This window comes from Mirounga leonina, unplaced genomic scaffold, assembly GCF_011800145.1.
Source record: "Mirounga leonina isolate KUSES-001 unplaced genomic scaffold, KU_Mleo_1.0 Mir_114, whole genome shotgun sequence".
NCBI classification, from domain to species: Eukaryota; Metazoa; Chordata; class Mammalia; order Carnivora; family Phocidae; genus Mirounga; species Mirounga leonina.
Window position 1 is genome coordinate 42,535,649 of NW_023270265.1, and position 11,582 is coordinate 42,547,230.

The window sequence follows — 11,582 nt, forward strand, 5'->3', positions numbered from 1 at the left end:
CGGGGCTCGATGCGGGGCTCGATGCGGGGCTCGATGCGGGGCTCGATCCCAGGACCCTGGGATCATGACCTGAGCCGAAGGCAGACGCTTAACGACTGAGCCACCCAGGCTCCCCTGCTTCCACACCCTTTGTAACATGCTGCAACCACAGGCAGCAGCTTCCTCCGATGTAAGAGCAGGGCTTTGAAACTCAGGCAGAGTCCTGGATCCAAATGAGGTTGCTACATTCTCGAAGCAATGCCGAGGGTATCTGTGCCGTGGATCTCCCCAGAAAACCGTCCTAGAGACCAAATTACAGGTAAAATGACAGGTAATCCTAACACAGGAAACAAGAAGACTGGCACAGTGGGTAAGTATCAGGCATAGCTAAATATGCCAGTTGCCAGGTCCAGCCCCACAAGTGTCCTGAAATGCCCTGGGGTGGCCTAAGACATACCCATGAGTGCCTCCTGAGCTAAGAAGGCGGCTAGGCCTTTCTGAAATAGGAGGAAAATAGCCCAGCTTCAAACCACTTTCACGGTCCTCTTAGCGTATCAGATGGTGAGTTCAAAAATAAAGACCATGGTCAAGGTTTAATGTACACAGTTTAGAATTTCTGCTTCGGAACATTAAGAGACTGTCTGGGTGAAGTTGTTTGAAATATCTGTTTTAAGTGTCTAAAGATCCAAAAGTCAGTTTTCAACAGGCACTGTAGAAAAGACCAAATATACAAGTATAGAGCTTCAGGGTTCCTAAAGCTTGCCAAAAGAACACACACACAATTAAGTTCTGCCTGCAGTTTGCATGTGGGCTGACAGTGCCCACCATCCAGATAGCATCACTCACTTTCTGTAGCTCATCTCAAGCCTTCTCAAATGATGATAACCAGTCTGGACAGGAAGAGGACAGGCAGCTTGGCCTCTTCCTACCCCTGTTGGTCTCATCTTTGGTTGAACAATCTTCATTCAGGCAAGCAAGGAGAAAGAGCCTAGGATGTCAGAGTGATCATTGACTTCAAAGTTGAATATTTTTTGTTCTACTCAGAAACCTTTAAAAATTAGTAAGCTGTGAGTATATTATAGAGTTTCTTATATTTTATTGTATAGATTGTATTTTTGAGTCTCTCATAAAGAATATTCTAGGCCAGTTGAGGCAGGTGAGTTATATAGTGAGATAAATAAATAAGTGCAAATAAGTGCCTGACTTGGAGTCAAGAGACCTAGGTACCAGTCCTAGGCACATGCCAGCCCAGCTAAGCGTCTTCAAACACAGCCTCACAGGATTGGACAAGGAAAGGATGCCACCTACATTCTAAGGGTGTGGTGTTCACCAGCAATAAACAAGAAAGCCACCTGGCACAGTGCCTGGCACATGTAAGCTCACAAAATTTACTGGAATCTGAATTACTCTTGCTCCCCCTTACAGTGCTGCTTTAATAAACTGTAGCCTATGTGCAGTGAGAAGTGGCATTTTAAAAAGAAAATATGGGGAATGGGCAGGGTTGGTCACAGTGAAAGAATTGACAGGCAGAGAGAAAGAAGGAAAGTAAATTGTTACAACCTCTCTGGAAGCCAAGAGAGGCAGATATGTTAAGATACATATTTGGCAACATGTGTAAAAGCTTTCAAAATGTTTATACCCATCGGACCAGTGAATACTTGTACAACTAGTAATTTATGCTGAAGAAAGATTAAGAGGGGCAAAGACTTCTGGGTACTGTTGAACATCCCAACTCCTCTTTCACTGGCGCTGTTCATAGTGCTATAAATACTCATTAATGGAGTGACTAAGTGACAGTATATTCCTATGATGGGATATTTAACAGTTGTAAAAACTGTTTTTTTCATTGAAAAAAATCAGGATACAAATATAGAGAAATTTTTCACTGGGGAAGGGGAGGAAATACAGTTGATTTGTGTAGAGAAAACTTGCAGAAAACTATACGAAAACGTTACTAGCACTTTTATCTAGATGGGATAAAGGGTGGTTTTAATTTTCATTATTACATTTTCCAGTTTTGCAAAATTTCTGTGATGTATATGCTCTGAAATCAGGAAAAAACATCAGTAGTTGGAAACTGGTCAAAATCTCTATGGGGTTTAATGTACCAATATGTAAACCCACATTTTTACAACATGAGTTTTGCTGTCTTTAAACTCTGCATTTCCCATGGAGGGAGCAAGCAGACGCCAATGGCCTTTCCCATCTTTGATCTCCCTCGCATATCAAGTCACATATTCATGGCATATCACAGCTGGAGGTCAGCGGACTACCCTGCAGATCAGGAAACTGAGGCCCAGGGTGCCTGGGTGACTCAGTCAGTTAAGCTTCTGCCTTTGGCTCAGGTCATGATCTTGGGGTCCTGGGATCGAGCCCCACATCGGGCTCCTTGCTAGGGGGAGAGCCTGCTTCTCCTTCTCCCTCTGCCTGCCGCTCCCCTGCTTGCGTGCTCTCTCTCTAATAAATAAAATCTTAAAAAAAAAAAAAAAAAGGAAAGGAAACTGAGGCCCAGAGAGCTTCGAAGAGGATGAAGATGTGTTGCTAGGTCTCCCTGAGAGATTTGAGCCCATTCTTCCCTCCCCGCTCTTGAACCACTCTCCTAGGTTTCCTTCTGCCACATTTGCTGTTTCCCCCCCCACACCACCACCCCTTCTTCACAAAACTGGGCACTGCACGCTCAGTCTTTGGAGCTCTTCTCTTGCACACTCCCCTGATCATCTCATCAAGTCTTGTGCTTTTAATACCATTTTTTTAAAAAATAGACGTTTTTTAGAGCAGTTTTAGGTTTACAGCAAAATTGAACAGAACATACAGAAGAGTTCCCATATGCTTCTTGCCCCCCAACATGCACAGCGCCCCCATACCCACCTCCCCCGCCAGAGGGGTATGTTTGTTACAACTGATGAACCTACGTGAAATGTCATAGTCACCCAAGCCCGTATGAAATCCCATCTTTATACCACAGAACTCCCACACTTCTCTCTTCAGCCTGGACTTGCCTGCTTGACATCTTCTCTTGGATGCCTAATGAGACCTCTCAAACTGAGTGTGTCCAGAATGGATCCTCCTCTTCTGGCCCACACCTGATCCACCTACAGCCTTCTCATCTCAATTAAGGGCAAATCTACCCTTCCCGTTGCTCAGACCAATTATCTGGGAGCCATCTCTGATCATTGTTTTTCTCACACCTCACATCTCATCCATCAAGTCATCCTGCAGGTTCGACCTCCCAAATGAACCCAGAAATCTATGCTTTCACCATTTCCATCTCCACTATAAGCACCATGTCCAAGGCACCACTCACTGCCTGGACTAGAGGCACGGCTTTCTACAGGTCTCCCTCCCTGCCTCTGCCTCGCAGCAGTCTGTTATAAACCCAGCACCTAGAGGGATCACTGAAACAAGGGAAGTCTCACCATATCAACCCTCTGCTCAGACTGTACTGGGGCCTCCCTGTTGCCCCGGGAGAAAGCCCAAGCCCCTTATAAAGACTGACAAGGCCCCATGTGACCAAGACTTCCATTCCCCTCTGACCTCCTTTCCAGGTCTTCCCTCTGCCCTCCAACTCATCTGCTCCCGCCCAACCTCCTTATCCCTCAAACACCTCCACACGCTCCCACCTCATGACCTTTGCACTGGCTATCCCCTCTGTCTGGAACACACCACACTGGGTGTGTGCATGGCACACTCCCTCAGTTGCTTCAGGTCTTCGGCCAGATGTTACCTCATCAGTGTTAAATGGCAACCCCACCTCCTGTACTTCATGCCTCCTTTCCTCCATCCCTGCCATGGGGCTCCGCATAGCACATAGCACCTTCTAGCATAGTGCATTTTACTTGTTATGTTTGCTGACTGTTTCTCCACATGGCCCCTACACCCCCCCCCCCGCCCCCACCTTCCATTCTCCCTGGAGTCCCAGCCCCTGGAGGAGGGCCTGTCACACAAGAAGCACTCAATAAAATGTGTTGATGACCCAAGACAGTCCTTATCTCTTCTCTCCCAAATCCCCAGTCAGATGACAGAGAAGCTGCTAAACACAAAGTATATTTTTATAGTAAGGTATAAATCCACCTGGACAAGGTGTATGGGAAAGGAGGCAATGACGGAAGAGAGATTTTAACCAATCTGAAAGCAGATGGGAATGCAGAAACTGTTAAGTCAGAAATTCTACTTCTTACATATCTACTCAAGAGAAATGAAAACAAATGTCCACACTAAAACTTGTACACAAATGTTCATAGCAACATTTTTTTTTTTTTTTTATTCAAGAGGAGAGATAGAGTGCACAGGGGGGAGAAGGGCAGAGGGAGAGGGAGAAGCAGGCTCCCCGAAGAGCAGGGAATCCAACTCGGGGCTCGATCCCAGGACCCTAAGATCATGACCTGAGCCGAAGGAAGACGCTCAACCGATTGAGCCACCCAGGCGCCCCCATAGCAACATGACTGATAATAGCCCCAAAGTGGAAACAACCCAAATGCACATCAACTGACAAATGGATAAACTGTGCCATATCCTTACAATAGAATATTATTTGTCAATAAAAAGGAATGAAGTCCTAATGCATGCTACAACACAGATGAACCTAAAAAAGTGTTGCACTGGGTAAAAAGAACCATCACAGAATAACATACATCATATAATCCCATTTATATAAAGTCCAAAATAGGCAAATTGGTAGCCACAGAAAGTTGATTAGTGGTTACCTAAACCCTAAGCAAGGAGAGAGTGGGCAGGGACTGTTGATAAGTACAAGCTTGCTTTGGGGGGATGATGAAAAAGTCCTAAAATTAGATTATGGTGATGGTTGCACAACTCTGTAAATATATCAAAAATCATTTAATTGTGTGTTCAAATAGGTGAATTCGATGGTATACAAATGGTATCTCAAAATTGTTTACTTTTTTTTTTAATTTACAAAGATCAAAAACAGATCACATACAAAGGTTCAGAACTCAAACTGTCATCGGACTCCTTGGAAAGGTACTGGAAGATACACTGCACCAAAAATGGGGGCACTTACTATGTGCTTGGCACATTCTAAATGCTGTTTGAAATACTCTTCTCATTTAACAACCCCTTACCGGGGGCTCAATTCTAGACCGCCTCTACAGACGACTAGATCACCAACTGCAGGTAAAATTGTGGCTCTTCATGGATTAAAAAGCACATTCACACATATTTTTATTCAATCTTCACTAACACGGTGATAGGGGAGTTTCTAGATGTAGAAACCATGTCCGAGAGGTCTGGAGAACAGCTCAATATCACAGGTATAGGTGGAAGAGGAGGGCTGGAGTTCAGGTCTCTTGGCTCCCGGTGCTCTTTGCACGACTGCCTCCCACCCAGGAAAGAAATCCCTGTTCCAGGTGTCCACTTTGTAACTCTGTACCCTGGTGTTATTTTTAAATGTTGAAGAATCCAAGATTCTTAGCCTGGACCTTCCTTCAAATCTAGATTCAAAAACGTCCTCTGAAAAGCAAACAACAGAAACAACAAAAAGTGCATGGGGCACACCTACACCTACACAGACGTATATAAGGTGTGGCCATTAACATACTACTGTTCTGGGGTTCCTGAACATCGCGCTACCAACACCCATGTCCCACGAAGTACTGCCCCATGCCGTGTAATCACAGACACCCCACAGAGGCGACTGGGGAGCCACCACTGCTGAGACCTTTTCAAAAACTTCTGCTTTGGGATGTCATATTCTCCTGGGTATTTCTCACAGTGAACGCTATCTTGTGGACCTATCCTGCGGTTTTGGGAAACCGCCAAGAGCTATTTGATAAAACCCGTGTACTGAGGTCCGTGAGATGGCAGGGAGGGTCTACAGCAGGGACAGAGGACACAGCTGTAAAATCCCTGAGCCAGCTGACCGGTGGGCCTTATAAACCAAGCCCCAAGTGACTTCAAAAGAACCAGCATTTGGGAAGAGAATTCCAGCTGACTCCTTTTAAAGACAAACACATATTTCACATCTTGGATATGTAAAATCTGGCATGGTTAAGAGAGATTCACTTTACAAAAGCAAAAAGTTACATTACTAAAGGTTATGGCCATCATATAATATACCCACAAGTGTTCCTTACGACTTAATAAAAACAATGGACACTTTGTGAACTAATCAGCCCCATAAGACAGAATTCAATCAAAAATTTTTTTTAAAAAATCATTTTTAACCCAAGCCTCATAGATATTAAAAAATGCAAAAGTTTTAATGATTTTTATTCAGTCTCTGGTTATTCATCTATGCTTATAATCTCTAAAACTCTTTAAAATGCTTTTTAAAATCCTAAAACCCAAGCAAGATACAGTTAGAAAGCAATCTTCAAAAGATAGATCACTTGTTAAACTATTCCCATTTATGATTTCCTAGTACCTTTTGCCCAGCCATCAAATTTCACCTAAAAGCTATTTGATAACTGCTTTACATGTGGTTGTAGAAAACATGTCAAAAAAGGTAGTAAACATATAAGAAAATCATCTGACAAAAACACAGGGACTGCAGATCATGTCATTCTCTCTTAAATTTTAGCCAGATGGAAACTTCCCTGAATCACTGCTTCCTAGAGATATGTTGACCAAGTTCTCAGGGAATGTTGACCATGTTCTCAGGCTCACAAGTTTGATATTTTTATCAGTGTTACAGAACATTACATGTAAATTTTTACACCGTGAAGAAAAAAAAGCTGAAATAATATACAAAGCCATAACTCAGATTTTTAATATACTTGGGGTGGAAAAATACATGTGTGTATATATAAATAGGTGTGTATACACATACGAACACATGTGTGCACATATATATATGCATATATACATATTTAAATGGGCGTGTAAGCAAGCTGAAAAGCAGTAAGGATTGTTGGCACAGTCACTAAATGCTGTTTTTTAAAGTTTATATTTTTTTTTAGCAATCTCTACACCCAAAGTGGGGCTTGAACTCATGACCCTGAGTTCAAGAATTTCATGCTCTTCCACCTGAGCCAGCCAGGCAACCAACAGCTAACTGCATTTTAGAGACAATCTGTACAGCTTACGTCTCTCAAGAGTAGGCATTAATTCCACCCAGAGATCTAGCATCATCAGATCCAAAGTTTAAGCCCAAAGATCTTTTCATAGGAAGGAGTTACCTGTATAGCGAGGCAAATACCACAAATTTCTGGTTATTAGTATCATTAGATGATCTCTATTGATAAAAGACAAGAGAACCCATTAACGGTACTTCGTTTTATATGCTTCCAGTCATAAATACCAAAACACTTTCTTTAATAATGGTAAATCCCACACATTTACATAATAGGCTATAAAGTGCCATTTTGGATCCAGTCCATATTTTGAAGGGATTTATAGATACAGGTAAAATTTGTTGCCAGGCACCATTTACAACTTCGAACAATCTTTTCCAGCTGAGGTCTTGGAAACCTCAACCTTTTTTAGTCATGGTCACCAGGGAGTTTTTTCACCTTTAACGTAAACAGCAGTAAATTCTCCAAGTGCAAACATACCATTTGTGACTTTATAGGCTAAACGGATACAGAGCAGTTGAAGAATAAAGACTGTCATCCGCTACATTTTGCAGGCATTTAGAACTTCCATGGTACTGGATCCACCTTCTTTCTTCAAGGTCTAATATTTTTATGCCATTAGATTAAAAAATGCCAGTAGATTAAAACCACCATAAAGCAAGTTAAGTCAAGAGGAAACCCACTAATAAGCTGGTGACTGAGATCTTAACTCTCCTAATGTCAAATAAAACGGACAAAAAGGCAAAGATGGGGGTGCCTGGGTGGCTCAGTCATTAAGCGTCTGCCTTCGGCTCAGGTGTTTCTCCCTCTCCCACTCCCTCTGCTCCACCCTCCCCCGCTGTGCTGTCTCTTTCTCTCTCGCTCGCTCCCACTCAAATAAAAAAAGGCAAAGATGTGTAAGAATAATGTTTCTCAAGAGGAAAAGTATCTAAGAAGAGTCATCTAACAAAAGGAAAGCTGAGTAAATTTGCACAGAGACCCAGATTTGGTGAGCAGGGGACGAAACTGAAAGGTAAGTAAGTAGCCCTGGGCAGGAGGGTTCTCCTGCTTATTACTTTTAAATGTGATCTATAAAATTTAGAAATCATATACTTTTACTGTGGTGAAAATACACAACATAAAATTTACCATCGTGGCCATTTTTAAGTATACAGTTCAGCATAATTGTATAGGCTGAACATCTCTCATGGTTGTGAAACAGATCTCCAGAACCTTTTCATCCTGCAAATCGGAAACTACACCCTCTTCCCTCTTCCCTTCAGCCCCTGGCAACCTCCATTCTATTATCTGTTTCTAGGAGTTTGACTACCTTAGAAACCTCGTGTAAGTGGTATCATTCAGCGTTCGTCTTTTTGTGACTGGCTTATTTCATTTAGCTAATGTCTTCAAGGTTCACCCAGGTTGTCGTGTGTGTTGGAAGTTCCTGCCATTCAAGGCTGAGTACTATCCCACTGTATAGATAGACATTCTGTGTCTCCATTCATCCACCGATGGACGTTTGAGTAACTTCTCCATCTTGGCTATTGTGAACAGTGCTGCTCTAAACACAGGTGTACAACTATCTCTTCGAAAATCTGCCCTTTTTTGGACATATACCCAGAACGCAGAATTGCTGGATCTTATGGTAATTCTGTTTAATTTTTTGACAACGTTCCATGCTACTTTCCTCAGTAGCTGCACCGTTGTTCGATCCCCTCCAACAGGGCACAAGTTTCTAATTTCTCTACAGCCTCGCCAACACCTGTTAGTTGGGGGGGGGGAGCTTCCCTTTAAAATAAAATACACATAGGGCGCCTGGGTGGCTCAGATGGTTAAGTGTCTGCCTTCGGCTCAGGTCATGGTCCCAGGGTCCTGGGATTGAGTCCTCCATCGGGCTCCCTGCTCCTTGGGAGCCTGCTTTTTTTTTTTGAAGATTTTATTTTTATTTATTTGACAGAGAGAGACACAGCAAGAGAAGGAACACAAGCAGCAGGGGTGGGAGAGGGAGAAGCAGGCTTCCCGCCAAGCAGGGAGCCCAATGCGGAGCTCGATCCCAGGACCCTGGGATCATGACCTGAGCCGAAGGCAGACGCTTAACAACTAAGCCACCCAGGCGCCCCTGGAAGCCTGCTTCTCCCTCTTCCTCTCTCTTTCTCTGTTTCTCATGAATAAATAAAATCTTTAAAAATAAAATAAAATACAATACACATATATATATACTTTTTACATCCATGGTAAAGTTTTCGGTTTAAGTTATTGAATGTGAAAAAACTTGGAAACAGTTGTCCAAAACGTTTCAAATATTTAAAAATGCACATCGCTAAGTCACTGTTCCCAGAACTTTTAAACATTTTAACTTCAAAATCTTTTTCTTAATTTTAGATTTCGCCGCCTTCTTTCTCTTGAACACACCTGCCTTATTCTAGTGCCCCGGGAAGATAAGGGCGGGCCCGTTGGACAGTAAGCACAGGATGGGCGGGGCAGCGGCAGAGCAGGGACGAGGCGGCGGGAGGGTCTTGCACCCACACTGGCTGCCCTCAGAGACGTCCTTTCCAGCCACTGCCACAAGCGCCGTCAGGAACACCAACGGGAGCTGTCAGGAAGAAGCGGACTTGCCCGCTCCCCAGAACAGCTAAGAACCGGGGCTCCCAGCACCAGCAGTAGCCCCGCTAGGCTGCCAGAGAAGGCTCTCAGTGGCCCCCTAGACTTTGGGAGATACCCAAGCAACACAGTGGGAGGCACAGGAACGGTCTTGGAAAATAGAACGGCCTGTACTGCTTCCTTTATTCTAAGCATCAGACTGCTACTCCAAATTTGTACACACGCATCTATTTCTCTCCTGTCCCAGTCCTACCTTATTACTTGCCATTAAGCCCTTTGTTATTAGTTTGCAAATTTACCTCCTATAAATCCATTTATTCACTCAATAACTATTCATTAAGCACATAGACACCATGAGTGGTAAATGAGACAAAATCCCTACTCCTGTGGAATTTATAATCTAGTAGAATATCATTAATCAAATAATCACATCAATCCATATCTAGAGTCTCAAGGATCATAAAAAATACAGGGATAATGAAAGCATAACTGAGGGATCCTTAAATTATGTGTAGAGCTGAGGCACAGTCAGACTTCTGAGAACAATGACAGGCTGATGTAAACAGCCAGGTAGGTGTTGTTAGAAGCAGCTTCTAGGTTAAGAAGGCATATGCAAGGGCCCTGAGGTGGGAGACCTCCATGAATAAAGTAAGTATATAGCACACACACACAATACTAAGATAGCCTGGGTGACTGGAGCTTGCTAACAGAGAGGAGGGTGGAGGGGTGGGGGAGGCTGGATGGGTAGGTAGGCACCTGGTCCTGCAGAGCTCTGAAGCCTGGAAAGCACTTGGGATTTCATGCTAAGTGCAATGGGAAGTTACTGAGGCATTTTCAAGTTACGTTAGTAGGTGTTTTAAAAAAATTAATGCAACTGTTATAATCTCTAAGATTTATTAAGTGAATAAAGAAAGGTGCAGAACAGTGTATACAAGATGCTATCATTTCTGGGGAAAGGGGAAAATAAACGTTGATATATAAATGGATATCTCTGGAAAAATACCAGAGACCGGTAACACTGGTGTCTCCTGAGATGGGAACTAGATGGTATGGCTAGGAGAGAGGAGTGGCAGGAACGGTTTTTACTGTATATCTTTTTTATCTTTTGAATTAGGTATCAGGTTTAATAATTACCTACATAACAGTAAGTTAATTAAAAATTAAAAAGTCACTCTGGCTGTGTCAAAAAGACTAGAAGGGTTAAAACTTAGGAAAGATACCAGAACAGTTAAAATGAAAAAGATATGGTACCTACTGTTGGCAACGTGGGGAGTAAGTGGAATTCTCATATGCTGCGTCCAAGTGCAAACCGATGCAACCATTTTGGGAGATTGTGGGGCATCATCTACCGAAACCCTTCAGACACACATGTAGAACCCCAAATTCCATCCCTACGTATATACTCAACAGAAATGAGTATGTTCCCCAAGACATTTATAAAAATTCATTACAGCACTGTATGTGAATCCCAAATGGAAAGCCCAGTGTTTAATGAAGAATAGAATGGGTAACTAGAGCACACACACACAATACTAACAGCACTGAGAACTTGGTGGCATGCAACAACACATAGCATTAAGTCAATCAGATACAGAAGGATATAAACTGCTTAATTCCGTATTTATAGAGTTTGAAAAAAAGCAAACTAATCTATGGTCACAGCAATCATCAGGCTACCAGTTATTCAGGGGAGGAGTGGAGCTAGCCAGAAGAGCAGGCAGGCTTCTGGGCGCTGGCAACATCCTTGCCTGGTCTCCTGCCACCTTGTGACTGTGTTCACCTTGTGCGAGTTTGGAGCTGTGCACATACGTGCACTCTTCTGTAGAATGCTCGGGCACTTATTATTATTTTAAGATTTTTATTTATTTATTTGAGAGAGAGAGACACAGCAAGAGAGGGAACACAAGCAGGGGGAGTGGGAGAGGGAGAAGCAGGCTCCCCGCAGAGCAGGGAGCCCGATGTGGGACTCGATCCCAGGACCCTGGGATCATG